The sequence below is a fragment of the Cetorhinus maximus genome, chromosome 28 (assembly GCF_964194155.1).
Source record: "Cetorhinus maximus chromosome 28, sCetMax3.hap1.1, whole genome shotgun sequence".
In the NCBI taxonomy this organism is placed as follows: Eukaryota; Metazoa; Chordata; class Chondrichthyes; order Lamniformes; family Cetorhinidae; genus Cetorhinus; species Cetorhinus maximus.
Genome location: NC_135906.1, coordinates 18,807,457 through 18,824,286, shown reverse-complemented (window position 1 = coordinate 18,824,286; position 16,830 = coordinate 18,807,457). Strand labels below are relative to the sequence as shown.

The 16,830-nt window shown below is 44.1% G+C and overlaps 1 protein-coding gene across 1 annotated transcript in view; it reads right to left on the bottom strand.

Annotated features, from left to right (window-relative positions):
- LOC144668888 (voltage-dependent P/Q-type calcium channel subunit alpha-1A-like) overlaps nucleotides 1-16,830 on the bottom strand; it is a 741,147-nt gene that overhangs the window by 583,900 nt on the left and 140,417 nt on the right. The gene's annotated exons all lie outside the window — the stretch shown is intronic.

The window sequence follows — 16,830 nt, the reverse complement described above, 5'->3', positions numbered from 1 at the left end:
ATTGGGTCCAGTTCTGGAGAAGGTGGGATCTATATAAGCCAGACAGTCTACACCTGAACAGGACTGGGTCGAATATCCATGCAGGGAGATTTGCTAATGCTGTTGGGAGCGGTTTAGGCTAGATTGGCAGGGGTATGGGAACCTGAAGGCAATTTCAGAGCAAGGAACAGGAGATGGAGAATTAGTGAGTGACTGAAAGACAAGAAGCACTGGTTAAGAAGTGTACAGCACAGGAATTTGACAGTGTTAAAAGGTATATATGTAAATGCAAAGAGCATAGCAAATAAAGCTGATGAGCTGAGGGCACAAGTGGCAGCATGATATCATTGCTATAACGGAAATTTGGGTTTAAAGGGGGGCAAAAATGGCACCTCAACACACCTGGATATAGAGTTTTCAGGCAAGATAGAGAGGGGGATGTAAAAGGTGAGAGTGGAGCATTCTTGGTTAAAGAATCGATTACAGCTGTGAGGAGGGATAACATACTAAATGAAGTATCAAATGAGGCCATATGGGTTGAGCTGAGAAATAAAAATTGGGCAGACACACTGCTAGGAGTATACTATAGACCTCCAAATAGTGTAAGAGAGTTAGAAGAGCAAATATGTGGGCAAATTTCTGACTGCAAAAACAACAGGGCAGTAATAAGGTCAAAATCCTGGAACTCCCTACCTAACGGAACACTGGGTATACCTACACTACATGGACTGCAACAGTTCAAGAAGGCAGCTCACCACCACCTACTCAGGGGCAATTAGGGATGGGCAATAAATGCTGGCCTAGCCAGCAACGCCCATATCCCATGAATGGATAAAAATAATAGTTAGGGACTTCAAATGCCCTATTTTAATTGGGATACGAACAGTGTGAAGGGCACAGAGGGCACAAATTTCTTGAGCAGCATTAAAGAGAACTTTTTCAACCAGCATGTAACAAGCCCAACAAGAGGGGCCATAACTCTAGATTTAGTCTTCGGAAATGAAGCTGGGCAAGTGGATGAAGAAACAGTGGGAGAACATTTTTGAAATAGTGACAATAATATTTAGTATCATTATGGAAAAGGACAAAGATAGAACAGGGGTAAAAGTTCTAAATTAGGGGAAGACAAATTTTAAAAAGCTGAGAGGTGAACTGGTGAAAGTGGACTTAAATATGATTGGGAAGTGGCAGATGACACAAAAATTGGCCATGTAGCTGATAGTGAGAGGATAGCTGTCTCCAGAAAGGTATCAATGGTTTGGTTGAGTGTGCGGAAAAGTGGCAAATGGAATTCAATCTGGAAAAGTGTGAGGTAATGCATTTGGGGAGGGCAAAGCAAGGGAATACTCAATAAACTGGAGGATATTGAAAGGGGTTGAAGAAGTGAGAGACCTTGGAGCGCATGTCCACAGGTGCCTGAAGGTGGTAGGACAGGTGATAGAGAAAGCTTAAGAAATACTTTCTTTTATTGGATGAGGTATTGAATACAAAAGCAGGAATGTAATGATGGAACTGTATAAATTGCTGAATAAAGTCATGTCAAAGTTTTTGTGTGAATCAGTGTTCATTGAACTTGTGAATTCAGTAACTCTCGCAATTGAGTTCAGTTTTAATGACGCCATGTAAGCCAAACTAGATAGTGTTGCCATGGGATTCCCTCTAGGCCTAGCTCTATCAAATATCTTTGTTGGGTTCCATGAGAAACGTGCCTTCGATGGAATAACACCTAACCTCCTAGCCCACGTATATTTCCGATATGTGGATGATACGTTTGCTATATTTAAATCTGCAGCTGCATGTAATAATTTCCTTACATGTCTTAATGGTCTCCATCCTGCGCTCAAATTCGCCTTTGAAACGGAGCTGTCAAATGAACTCCCCTTCCTTGGCATACTAGTTCAGAAATCTGCTAGGGGGTTCTCTGCCGTGGCCTACCGCAAGCCTGCCTTCACTAGTTAATATACACGTTGGGATTCTTACAGTTCCACATGCTACAAGATTGGCCTTATCAGCAACCTTGTAAATAGGGCCCGAGCCATTTGCTCACCATTCAAGCTTGATGCTGAAATAGGGTGCATCAAAGGCATCCTGTGGGATAATGGCTACCCTGATCAGATCATTTCGTGCTGTATATCATGCAAACTCATGAACGGGCCTAAGGCCCTCACTTTCAAAACTCAAAATACAGTGCCCAACATTAAATGTAATTCTGCGATTGGACAATATTTGCTAAATAATCCTCACTGTGCTAAGAATCACGCTGACAGCCAATTTAAGATTGTCATTTAGACTCGCAGTGTGGCACATTTGTGTGTACTGGAAGCTACATATATTAATACATAGAGTCCTGTTAGCAGGCAGAAAGAACACGTACACACATTGTGCCTGTCTCAGCTAAACAAAATAAGTGAGAGCCATTCACTGACTCATTCCTCAGGGCAATGCCTTGACCAATCAGGGTCTGTCAAGCTGTCTGGTTTAAATTTCAAACAATGTTTGGCAGTTAGCTGTCAGTTACCATCACTGGTGCATTCTCCATGGCAACACCTCTACCAATCAGAGTCCACTTGACAACTAATCAGCACTCTCTTCATATACAGCATAACTTGATGTTTTCCCCTTATATTGGTGCAAGACCAAAAGCTTCGACATGTTTCATTTTTCAACCAACTGTATAAAACACTGGTTAGGCCACAGCTGGAATTTTGTGCACAGTTCTGGTCACCACATTACTGGAAGGACATAATTGCTCTGGAGAGAGTACAGAGGAAATTTACAAGAATGTTATAAGGGCTTGAAAATTGGATAGGCTGGGGTTGTTTTCCTTAGGAGGCTGAGGGATGACCTAAATGCGGTGTGCAAAACTATGAGGGTCTACATAGAGTAGACAGGAAAGACCCATTTCTCCTAGCTGAGGGGTCAATTACTAGGAGGCACAAATTTAAGGTGATTGGTAAAAGGATTAGAAAGGAAATGAGGAAAAAAATTTTCACCCAGAGAGTGGTGGGGATCCGGAACTCACTGCCTAAATTGGTGGTTGAGGCCGAAACACTCAACTTATTTAAAAGGTACCTGATTCTGCACCTGAAGTACAGTAACATGCAAGGCCACAGACCAGGTGCTAGAAAGTGGGATTAAAATGAGCAGCTGGTTTCTTTCATTCTTCTTTTTTGTCCAGGGCAGACACTGAATGGCCTCTTTCTGTACCGTAACTTTTCTACAGTTCTATCTGCTGGAGTATAGAAGAATAAGGGCGACTTGATTGAAACCTTTAAGATCCTGAGGGGTCTTGACAGGGTGCATGTGGAGAGGATGTTTCCCCTTGTGGGAGAATCTAGAACTAGAGGTCACTGTTTAAAAACAAGGAGTCAACCATTTCAGGCAGAGATGAGGAGAAATTTTCTCTCAGAGGGTCGTGGGTCTTTGGAACTCACTTCCTCAAAAGGCGGTGGAAGCAAAGTCTTTGAATATTTTTAAGGCAGAGCTAGATTGATTCCTGATAAACAAGGGGGTGAAAGGTTATCAGGAGTTGGTGGGAGGTTACAATCAGATCAGCCAAGATCTTATTGAATGGCAAAGCAGGATTGAGGGGCCAACTGGTCTACTCCTGCTCCTAATTTGTATGTTCGTATTCGGGTGTTTGGGGCTGGGGGAGGCAAATGTATGAGACCACTGGCAAGGTGATCGAGCAGGAGTGCCAGCATATAAGTCATGGTGTGATTGACAGGGAGGGGAGAAAATGCTTGTCTCCATGTAATTGTGACAACTGTATAAATTCAAAACTATTTATCAATCGGGCTTAATCATTTACAATAGATAATTCCTTACGCTCCAGCCGTCACTGCACTTCATTGGCTGGGATGTGTTACAGTTCTATATATGTTTTTATCTTCCTTCAGAGAACTACTTTGGAATTTATTTTTTGTTTGTGCAAACTACTGTGATACTACATACATCAGTGAAAAATATAGTGCTGACCTGGAGACATCTCACTGTAAAGCCGCAAGGTAAGGACAACACTAAGGAAATGAATACTTTAGTCAGTGTAATGGCACTGTAAAATGTTCATTTGAACTACACATGCCATCAAGATATTAATAAACTTGCAGAATGGGTGCATAAATGGTGAATTAATTTCAATGTAAAGTGTGGGGTGGTGCACTTTTGTAGGAGGAATATGTAAGCTACAATCTTGTTGGAAAATGAGAGCTGACATTGGGGAAGGGAGCAAAGGAATATAGGGAGTACAGTTTTACATAGCATTAAGTAGCAAATCAAGTTAACAAATCCATAAAAATGCAAACAAATTTCTCGTGGAATAATATTCCAAAACTGAGGTGATACATTAAGCTCACATAGAACCTTGGTTGGATCACACTTGTACTTGCACAGTTCTGATCTCCATATTACAAAGAAAAAGGCACTGGAGAAGGTACATAGAACCTTTACAAGCATGCTACCAGAACTGAGAGGTTGTATCAGGAAAGCTAGAGCAACCTGGGAGCCACTTCTCTCAAAATGAGAAGGCTAGGTGGTGACCTAATAGGTTTAAAATTGTTAAGGAGTTTAAGGGTATTTGTAAAGAAGATATTCCCATTTGTAGAGGAGTTCAAAACCAGAGGCCTTAAATATAAGGTAGTCACAAATAAATCCAATAAGGAATTCAGGACTTCTGTACCCACAAAGTGGTTAGAATATGGTACTCTCGTGAATAATACATATATGCATTTAAGGGGCAGGGAGCAATAGAGGGATATGCTGATATGGTGAGATAAGGTAAAGTGGGAGGAGGCTCATGTGGAGCATAAACACCCCATAGACCAGCTGGGCCAAACAGAACTCACTGCACAGAAACAGGCTATGTGCCAAGCAAGCATAGCAATTATTCCATTCATGGTCCATTTACCTGCTATCCTTTCCTGGGCGAGAAGGACATCAATTAATCCTGAATTACATAAAGGCAACTTTCAATTGTTATCAGCCCATGTTTCACCTGAAAACGAGGTGGCTTGCAGTTGAAAATGGGGCCACCCTTTGGATGCCCAAGGTCTTTCGAGTTCTTCACATTTGTACCATTGGTGCATTGCTCCACGTAAGGACCCTAAACTATTTTGTTCTTTTACACTTGTGAGGCCAGATGGAGCATATTCATGTCTCCCCCTCCAGAATTGGCACCCCCAGGCCTGACCTAATGGCGGGCTCCGAGTAGGAACTGGCTGAGTTCTCACTCTCCCCCAACCCCATGGGCTGCAGTGGAATACCTGCCTGGTACCCCCACCTCACCAGTTGCATTCAAATAAGACCTGAACCCAAAAATGGTTCAGGTGTCTCACCACAGGCTTTGATGGTGAAGCATAGCCACTCGACTGATTCCATGCTGCCTTGCGCAGAAGATGAAAATTGCCACGTGTAATAGCCTGAAAAAATGGATGTGAAAAGTAGCACTCTTATATTTCACAGAATGTTACAGTTCAGAAGTATTCGATCCTTCATGTCTGTGCTGGCTCTCGGAGAAATTCACATAATTCCATTCCCCTGCCTTCTCCCCATAGCCTTGCATATTCTTCCTTTTCAGATAATTATACAAATTCCTTTTGAATGCCTTGATTGAACATGCCTTCACCACACTCCCTGGCAGTGCATTCCAGATCTTGACCATTCGCTGCAAAAAGTGTTTCATGTTGGCATTGCTTATTTTGCCAATTACCTCAAATTTGCACTCTCTGGTTCTCGATCCTTCCACCAATGGCAACAGTTTCTCCATATCTAATCTGTCCAGACACCTCATGATTTTGAATACCTGTATCAAATCTTCTCTCATGCTTTTCTTCTCCAAGGAAAACAGTTTCAATTCTCCAATCTATGGGCAGAACCTTGTCCTGCTTGTCAAGCTCGGCGGGGGCAGTCGGGAAGCCAACCACTGCGCGCGATTGGGGCCGGAAGGCGATTTCACGCTTTGGCCCACCCAGCGTGAAACACAATCAGCAGCGCTCAGCGGTGCCTGCGGGCTGGGGGGGGTGTGAGCATCCCCTGAGGTACAGAGCTGCCTCAAGGAGATGTGGAGTTATATAAAAAAAATAAAGAACTTAAATATATAATAAAACACTGTCACATGAGCAGGGACGTGTTATAAATTAAGTTTTCAAATTTTTATTTTATTTTTTATTTGCTTTAGGAAAGCTCATCCTGCCCATGGATGAGGTTTCCTAAATATTCCACAGCCATTTGGCCTTTTTGCCTGCCTGCCAATCACAAAGTTGGATGGGCAGCGAAAAATTTAACTTAATTGATAATTTAATGGCCTTAACAGGCCTTTTAATTGTCAGCAGGTGCGCTGCTAACTCCAGTGCATGCCCACTGACCAAAATATCACGCAACTGCACGTTGACATCGGGACACTTGCCCGACATCAACGCGCATCATTTCATGCTCAAATGGGTTGGGCACGCACCCGCCCGCCGAGCTAAACATTTTTCCCGTTTTAACTGTTCCTCACCCCTGGAACCATTCTCGTGAATCTTTTCTGCACTCTCCCGAATGCTTTCACATCCTCTCTAAAGTGTGGCACACAGAACTGGTCGCAGTACTCCAGTTCAGGCCAAACCAGTGTGTTATTTAAGTTTAACATTTGCCTTTCTAGTCTGTTCCCTATTAATAAAGCCTCGGAGCTTTATTAACTGCACTCTCAACCTGTCCTGCCACCTTTAATGATTTATGCACATACACATACAGTACCCTTTGCTCCTGCACACCCTTTTAGAATTTTACCCTTTATTTAATAATGTCTCTCCATGTTCTTTATACCAAAATTAAGCATTTCACACTTCTCTGTATTAAATTTCATCTGCCGTTTGTTCACCCATTCCACCAACCTATCTATGTCCTTTTGAAGTTTTACACTATCCTCCTTACAATACTTCGAAGTTTAGTATCATCCACAAATTTTGAATTTGTACCCTGTACACCAAGGATGTGCAGGGGTCTTAGCACTGACCCCTGGGGAATGTTATTTAAGTGATTCACAAGGCTGCACTTTTCATTGCCACCTGTAGATAATTATGCTATCCTGAAGATGCTGTAATAAAACAAAAAGCTTAAAACAATTCACAGAATCTTTTCCTTCTCAGGTCAGTGAGCTTTTTATTGCTGTATATTGCGGGGGCAGCTTTCTGAGTGAACTCCCACTGGGAGCTTGGTTGAAGCTGCCCATTCTCATTTCACTTCGGATTCTTGACAGCCTTCAGAGATGACTTCCATCCCATCTGTCTCTGAACCCTTGTCTTCTTTCTTTAATTTAAAAAAAAGGGCTTTTAACCAGATCATTATAGGGAGATGGCAAATCAAATTAATAACAGGTGGACATTAGCATGGACAGTTTTTAAGGACCTATTAATTAAGGTAGCAGAATAAACAGGCTCTTCTTTGCCATTCTTTAAAAAGATCATTGTTTGGTCAGGATGGATGGCCAAAGACCTTACTTTTCTCATTAAAAAAAATCTCAACCAAGGCAGCTAAACAGTTTCTTTAATATTTTCTAGACAGTTGTCTAGTTTATTGTTGCAGAAAATATTGTCAAAGAATCTGATGGTAGCAGTACAAAAACCAATTGTTATTGAGCTGAGGGGTGGCACAATGCCATCTGCACCAACGTCTGTGGCGTGCAGTGATATAAGGCAGCTTTAAACTTTTCAGAAATCACAGCTTTGGTGGTTTTTCTCCACAGTATCAGATTACAAAATAAACTGGATGATAAATGGTTACAGGTTCTTGTACTCTATGTTGTTCAATCCACACCTCATGGGAATGCTCCGCCTCCACCCAGATGGTCCAGCTGAGATTGTGGGTGAGAAATGTGCACTGTGGTGTTATGGTGCACAGCATTAGCAAAATGCCATACCAATTGGGAAGACACTTAAAATGATGCTCAGCTACCAGTTTTCTTTTAATAAACTACAAGTTATCATATTCATTTTAGTGCAAAACTATGCCACTACAGTACTCATATGGATAGCTCGATGAATTATTAATCTTCAAACAGAAATGGTGAGCATTGTACAGGAAGAGGAGCAAAAAGCACTTGCTATCTCCACTCCACCAACCCCACCCCCATTCTGAGTGATATGAATGTTCTTATAAACCCAATTCAAGGAGTTTTTCTGTCTAGTCTCTGGATATTCTCAAATGTACTTCTAGTTTTTGGATCTGTTCCCATACCAGGACACCATTCCAGTCACATGGAAGCCTAACAAAAACCTAGATATGACTGTTGCCAATATTAGCAGATGAACACTTAGTGATTCATGTATTAATCTTCTGCCTGCTAATTTAGAAGCAGCATTAACCCATTTTAAAAAGATTGGTTAAAAACTTAGTTATAATAGCATAAGGTATTGTACATCAATGCGTTTGTGGATTTTGGCAATGGCAATTTTAGGCTATGACCTCATTTTAAGCTTGAATTGTGATCAGAAGAAGAAACTCTGAAAGATTTTGTTCCTCTCTGACGAGGGGATGCAGAGATTAATGGTAACACTGGCTATGCTGACTGAAATAAGCTAACTCACTACAGACTGACAATTAGAACTGGAATCTTCCTGCTCTGTATGGCTCAGTACCATGCCAGATGGTGTACTTACCCACCAAACCATAAGGAAACTCACTAACTAAAGCATAAGGCATTGCCGTGCTGGATGATCATAATCCTGGCAATTCTTCCCAATTGAAAAAAAATAAATCGCCACTCATAACGGGTGAGCTAAGCAACTTTTGTGATGGTGACTATTATTTTTGTGTACATTCCCCTAATGAAAGAAAAAGAAAATCAATTCCTTCATTTAATCATCTTCCTTTAATGTCCCCACAGTGCCACTTCCTCCTGGCATTTCCTTTTGATAAACATCTCTGACTGCACATTTACACGAGTTGATATGGTGCCAGCTCAAAACACAGCCTGATAATCCCATTATGCGCATATCATTCAATGCCATAGTTGGATGTCACACTTGGTCACTCTGCATTACTAAGCAAACAGTGACAGGAAAGGACTTCAGTGCCAGGATAAGTATAATTCATGTTACGAAGATTTCATGTCATACATCAAAAAACCCAGATGAAGGATCAAGGCCCAGAGAGCAAGACAGCATCAAGTTTGAAAAAAGGAAAGAAGACAAGATTAATCAATCAAGTGGTTAGGTAATGGTGAATCTGGGTTTTAAATCCTATATATTATAGAAGGAAGGAAATATGGAGGGAGGCAGAGTTTCATGGTTTGGAGGTCATTGGGTAAAATACATACCTTATTATCAGCCTCAATGCTGAGCATGTACTGTACCAACCTCGTTTCCCACACATAATAAAGAATTTATTTATGCAGTTGAGGCAATTCTTCCATCTTCATTTATTTAGATCAGCCGATACAACATAGGCCAAACATTTCTTTTTATTCATTCATGGAATATGAGCATCGCTGGCTAGGCCAGCATTTATCGCACATCCCTAATTGCCCTTTAGAAGGCAGCGGCGAACTGCCTTCTTTAACTGCTGCAGTCTATTTGGTGTGGGTACACCCACAGTGCTGTTAGGGAGGGAGTCCCAGGATTCGATCCCAGTGACAGTGAAGGAATGGCGATATATTTCCAAGTCAGGATTGGCTTGATGGCGAACTTTCAGGTGCTGGTATTCCTATGTGTCTGCTGCTTTTGTCCTTTTAGATAGTAGCGGTTGTGGGTTTGGAAGGTGCTGTCTAAGGAGCCTTGGTGAGTTCCTTCAGTGCATCTTGTAGCTGGTACACACTGCTGCCACTGTACGTCAGTGGTGAAGAGAGTGAACGTTTTTGGATGGGGTGCCAATCAAGCAGGCTGCTTTGCCCTGGGTGATGTCAAGGTTCTTGACTGTTGTTGGAGCTGTGGCAAGTGGAGAGTATTCCATCACACCTCTGACTTATGCTATGTAGATGGTGGACAGGCTTTGGGGAGTCAGGTGGTGAGTTATTCTGCAGGATTTCTAGCCTGTGACTTGCTCTTGTAGCCACATTTACGTGGCTGGTCCAGTTCAGTTTCTGGTCAATAGTAACCCCCAGGGTGTTGGTGGTGGGGGATTCAGTGCTGGTAACATCATTGAACGTCAAGGGGCGATGGTTTGATTCTCTCTTGTTGGAGATGGTCATTGCCTGGCACTTGTGTGACTTGTCAGCCCAAGCCTGGATATTGTCCAGGTCTTGTTGCATTTGGACATTGAACCTAAGATCTCTGATCTGTGTGGCTCAGTACCACACAACATACTGTCTTTACCCCTAAAGTTATTGGCAAGCTTATTTAGGCATGAACCACTTGCCAGCATAAAGCTGAAAAGTATATATAAAATAGATCAAAATTATGCTGATAAATGCTGACAATTACTTAAAAATAAGGCCAGTCAGTCAGCCAAATGTCATCAAATAGTGAAAATTACATTTAGAATGGTAACAAGAAGGAACTGCTTCACATAATGTATAATTAGTGTCTGGAATACTATGACATACAGGGGGGTAGAGGTGCAGACCAAGAACTTTAAGGCCTTAAGGCCTTGAATATTAAATGAAGGAATTTCAATGGGCTCAACAATTTTTCCTCATCCTTGACTTATTGTACGTTATGTGACCTAGATTCATCTGAAGTTCTGTTTTTAGTGGGTCTTCTGGTCCACCAATCTTTTACATTGGCTTGCTGCCAACTACACGTGATGTGCTCAGGGAACCCAGCGACTCCAGGATAGTCCTGCACAATATTACAGTTCTTTCTGTATGCATCACTCCAACACCTCACTCAATTTCACAGATGCAGATGAGATATTGGGAGCTAACAGTTCTTAAAACAAAGTCACCAATGCTGCCATTAATATATTGCTTAAGATCAACAGTTACAGGGTTACACAAACAGGGAAATGTGGCAGGCAACCTTGTGCACTAGCAGTGGTGAGAATGACTAGGTAATCAGTTACTTAGTGAAGTTGGTTGAGGGGCAAATATTGGCCAGGAAGCAGGAGAACTCTCCTGGTCTTCAACAAATAGTGCCACAGGATCTTTTATGTCTACCCGTGAAGGCCTTTGTTTGATATCTCATCTGAAAGATGGTACTTCTAACAGCACTGGCGTGTCAGGCTAGATTGTGCTTAACTGTCTAGAGCAGGACTTGAACCTGCAACCTTCAGACTCAGAGGTAAGAGTGCTACCCACTGACCAAGAACTGACACTACTTCTAATTTATGTTCCCAGTTGGCACTTAGGCTTTTATACATTGTCAGGTTCAATTTAGAAACTTTCAAAAAGAAGTTGTAAATGTACACTTGAAAAGGAAGCATTTCCAGGGCTATTGGGATAGAACCGAGAAATGGGATCAATCGAGAAGCTGGAACAAACGGGCCAGCATGGACACTTGGTGCGGATACAGTATTGTTGGGTGTCATTTTGTGTAGGGTGTTGCTACAGGTGCAGGGAGCTTTTGACAGAAGTCTGCAGAGTAGGCAGATCATGATGTCAATCAGTGTGGAATGTTGATTTGATGCCAGCTCTGCCATTTTGTAGCATAATGCTTCAGCTAAAGCCCTCTCCTAACCTAGCACAGCTGAACTTGCGTTCAGCAGCAGGAATCAACAGCATTAATTAAAGGGATAATGGACTAGTGTCAGGTTAGGTACTGATTGATTTCTGCAGACTACTGCTGAGTTAGTGTTTGTGGTTTGTACAGTTATTCAAAACTTGAAGTCTACAGGGCAGGTTTGTTACGTGCTGAAGGTCTTAGGATATACGGCACAGAAACAAGCTATTCGGCCCAACCAGACCACGCTGGCATTCAATACCCCACAGAAGCTTCCTTGTACCATTCCACATCTAAATCTATCAGGCTAACTCTCTATTCCCTTCTCTCTCATACGCTTATCTAGCTTCCCTTTAAATGCATCTATATTATTTGCTTAACCGCTCTCTGTGATAATGAGTTCCACATTCTCACCACTCTTTGGGTAAAAATTCTTCTGAATTCCCTATTGGATTTCTTGGCAACTATCTTTTATTGATGGCCTCTAGTTATGATCTTTCACTCTATCAAAACTTTTCATAATTTGAAAGACCTCAATTAGGTCACTCCTCAGTTTTCTTTTTTCAAGAGGAAAGAGATCTCGCCTGTTAATCCTTTCCCGATCTGCATACATTTACATTACTGGTATCATATTTGTAAATCTTTTCCAGTGCCTCTATATCCTTCTTATAATGTGGCAACCAGAACTGCAATTGTTTCATGTGAAAGAACCCAGAGCTTCTGCACATACAATTTGCTATTTCCCCACTTTTGAATTCTATCCCTCTAAACTGGCACAGATGCATGATCCTCCTTGGTGATCACACTCCAACTGGACATTAATTAATTAATAAGCTCTTCCTATTAACAAAAGATGCTGGCACTTGTTCTGGTATCTTGATAGATACACGCAGTCTATAATGTCCTAGACTTGAGGAAAGCCAGTCATTGCTGCAAATTCTGAGACTCATTTCAAACATTGGTTTCCATGGGAAAGATGATATACTGGTTGGTCCAGGCAATTGATGACCTGCTTGATACAGCTGTACACTGCAGCCAGGAAAGTTTGGATGATGTCTTCTGTAACAACCCTGATAACTTTGACAGGAACTGGTAAAATGTGGCCATCTGACAGCCAAGTACGTGATCCTGTTGCAGAAGGCTGTATAAGGGTACAATATCATGGTGGTGATGTTACTGGAATACAATCCAGGAGCCCGAACTAATGATGCCCGAGGATCTATCTTTCTACCTATCCTATTTCTCATCACTTGCAGACATCAGTTTTCACAGATTCGCCGAAGACACCCAGCTCTAAATCACCATCACCTCGCTTGACCCCTCCAATAACTTTAAATTGTCAGACTGCTTGCCGACATCCAATACTGGATGAAAAAAAGTTTCCCCCAAATCAAATATTGGGAAGAAAATGCAAGTGTCTTCAGTTCCCACCACAAACTTCCACTCCCAAGCCACTGGCTCCATCCCTCTCCCTACCAACTGTCTGAACTGGACTGTTTGCAACCTTGGTGTCATACTTTACCCCAAGTTGAGCTTCCAACTCATACACTTAATATGACTAAGACTGCCTACTTTCACATACATATCATCATCCTATTCCACCCCTTCTTCAGCTCATCTGCTGCTGAAATCTTTATTCATGCCTTTGTTACCTCTAGACTATTCCAATGCATTCTTGGCCAGCCTCCCACATTATTCCCTCCTTAAACCTGAGCTAATCCAAAACACAGCTGCTTTTGTCATAAGTTGCACCAGGTCCAATGCACCCATCAACTCTATGCTTGCTGAACAGCTCTGGCTCCCAGTCATGCAACACCTCAATTATAAAATTCTCAACCCTGTTTTTAAATCCCTCTTTGGCCTTTCATGCCCCTATCTCTGTAATTTCATTCAGCCTTACAATCCTCAAATAGCTCTACACTCCTTCAATTCTGGCATATTGGGCATTCTTGATTTTAATCACTCCATCACTGGCTGCACTGGAATTCTCTGCCTAAACCTTGCCGCCACTCTTCTTCTCTTTCCTCTTTTAAGATGGTCAATCAGATAGGTTTGACAGAGCAAGTTTTTGGTCATCTTTCCTAATTCCTTCTCATGTAGTTGTGGGTCAAATTTAGTTTCACAATGTTTCTGTGAAGTGCCTTTGGATGTTTTACTATCTTAAGGTGCGATAAAAATACAAGTTGTCGTTGCTGTAGATTTGGAGACATGGCTGGAATTTTCCAGTCCCAACAGCAGTGGGTGTAATGGTAAGCCGTGGTGGGTGGGTAGGTATGGGGGGGGCAATGCGGCGGGAGCTGAAAGATTGGTTTCCTGCTGGCGTGAGATGACAGCAGGAATATGCGCTCCCGCCCATCATGGCGAGTCACCATTCCCACCAGAGGCCGGCATGTAGCCCTTTTGCATCCTGTTAGCGGGGTGCAGATGAAGCCCCGCCAGAATTGTCCCCCGCTATCCAATTATCTGTGCCACCAGCAGGATATCACATCAGTCTGGAACACGTTCAGAGCAGCACGATGTAGACATGTTGGGACTCACCTGGAGCTTGCGGAGAGTGGAAGATAGAGGCCTCCAGTGACTGTGGACCCTGGAACACCACATGTAGGTGGGTGGAGCCTCCAGGACGTGGATCCTCGTGCTGCAGGAGCCTCCAGGACGTGGATCCTCGCGCTGCAGGAGCCTCCAGGATGTGGATCCTTGCGCTGCAGGAGCCTCCAGGACGTGGATCCTCGCTCTGCAGGTGGTCAGCTGCATGAGGTACTGTTGGGTAGTAGTGGTCTGTGCTAGTTGGGGTGGGGGGGGGCGAATTAGACAGGGAGGAAAGGAATGAAGAGGTGGGTTGGGTGTGGGAGGTTGGGGGTGGTAGGGGAAAGAGAGAGACGCTGCCGGGTTGTGGAATGGGTGAGGTGGTTTATACAGCAGGGAAAGGCCATGAAGGAGTTTGGACAGGTGGGTAGGTGGGTGTGCAGGTGTGAACAGGCATGATAGGGGAAAGAGGTTCAGAGGGAGGGGTCTGTGGTGTCAACTGATGAGTCCTGGGGCAGGGGGGGCATACTAAGGGAATTGTTGATAGGAAGGGATGGTGAGGGTTAAAGGGGGCAGTGGGAGCCAGTAGGGTGGGATGGCAAGGGTCCTGCAATGACAGGTGAAGGGATGCTGAGGGTTGTTGGAGGGGGCACGTAAGTAAAACCAGATTCTGGGGATCAGCAAAATGAATGGGGGATGTCTTTGTCATGGGGGTGGACTCCTCGAGAAGGTTGGGATGTGAATGTTCACCTGCATGGTAATGGGGAGGGTGAGAGAGTGAATGTGAGGAGGTTAAAGGTCATAGCAGGAGAGTCAATGGTTATGGGGGATGAGGGTGTGGTTCACGAGGGGAGGTTGGTAGGTGTTGGACTCTACCTGAAAAGTCACACAAACAGCAGTCGCTTGCAACTATTTAAAGCCTCAAGGTAGAGATCTCGAGACACTGCATGGGAGCTGGATCATCGTGGATGAGCGGAGCAGTTGATTTCAGCTGAAGTGGACAACTGAAGGAGAACCCCAACACGTAGTACTGACAATGCTAAGGCATTTCAACAAATGAGCATGTGAAGGACAAAGGCTCAACTTGCGCGGGAGACTTCTTGCACATGGCTCACAAAGGTCCTGACAAAGATCCTAGTCTCCCTACACATGCATGATTCTGAGGTAATAGACCCAGCCTGGGGTGTTCCCCTGAAAATGGGGGGTGGGGGTTGGAGGGGTGGTGGGGGGTGCACAGGCTTAGCAACTACGAATTGCAACTAAACCACGTCAGACCTCATTGTAAGTGTAGATATTTACAAAAGTGTAAGAGCATTAACAATTTTAGTGCACTCATGCAACTACATGTAAAATCACAACTTCTTAATCTTTCGTTCCCTACCACTTCTTCTAGATGCTCCACCAATATCCGCAGCAGGGGTGGAGAAAGCCTGCTGACCAGCTTGCTCTGTTGTCTTGGATGACCTTGGCGGGCGTCCTCTGGAGGGCCCTGGCTTACTTTGGTTCTCCTGCTTTGGGGCAGCTGCTCCCTCTGTGGTCACAGAGGATGAAGCTGAAGAGGTCACAGACAAGGGAGATTCCAAAGGGCCAGATACTCTCAGAGTTCCGATTGGAGGTCCCAGGGGTGTCCAAAAGCTGCTCCTACTCCCTTTGGGTGCTCAAGGGCCCCTTTATGACTCCTTGGGGAGAAGAGACACCTGGAGGGAGGGCGAGGTATCCCACACCCCTCTCGCATAGCCACAGCAAGATCTCACCCACGGCTACAGCGATGGAGCGCAGTTCTGCACACATTTCCGACAGAAACTTGGCATTCTGCTGGACAATGTTCTCCATGGCACGTCATCATACCCATGGAGGCTTCCATGCATGCACAGGTCAGAGCCACTTCATCAGAGAAAAGGCAGATGGACTCCTTCGCCTCACATGCCACTCTGTTAAGGGCTTCCGCCACGTCTGCCTGATATTCCCCTGCCTCTTGCTGCATCTCCAGCATCTCATGCAGGGCCAATCCAGGAGGCTCGTCATCCAACTCGAACATCACAGATGCCTTTTCCCCAGCAGTCCTCCGAGTGCTGGTGAGCACGGCTGACCCTGCCTCCTCCTGCTGCAGACATGTGTCCGTGCGGTGACCACCGATATGTGAAAACCTGCCTGTATTAGATCTAGTACCCGCTGAGGTGTGTGTCTCTGGGCTGGTGGAGGGTGCAGGTGACTGCTGTGATGGCTCTACAGGTGCACTTTCTCTCTCCTCCCCAATGTCCTCAGTCTTTTGTGGGCTGGGAGTACTGCTAGACAGGGCTTCTTCTGGCCTTCCCCACTTCCTGCTGGCACCTGCAAGTGAGAGAGGAGAGAGTGAGTGACTACATAAGCTGCCTCCAACGCAGAGGAACGCACGACCATTAGGTTCTTGTGTGACTACATTATGCATGGATCCTTACTGGATGGAAGCCATCCACCAACCTCTCCATCTACACAGGCTCAGTCCAGTTCTTCTCCTGCCAGCTTGGCTGCCCACTCCCCAAAGTCCTTAAGGTTCCTTAGTTTAGGCGGGCCCCCTCCTGCTTTCTCTCTCTCTCTCCTGTTGTGCCATAATTTTCCCTGCACACAGAGACAAGATGGGATTGAGAGTAATTGGGTTTCAAGTATCTTTCTCATGCTTCCACTTTTACAAATAACCCACTGGATTGTGTGCCATGTGATTGATGCACTGCAGGTGTTCACAAAGGTTCTGGGGCAGCACTGTCCAGAGCAC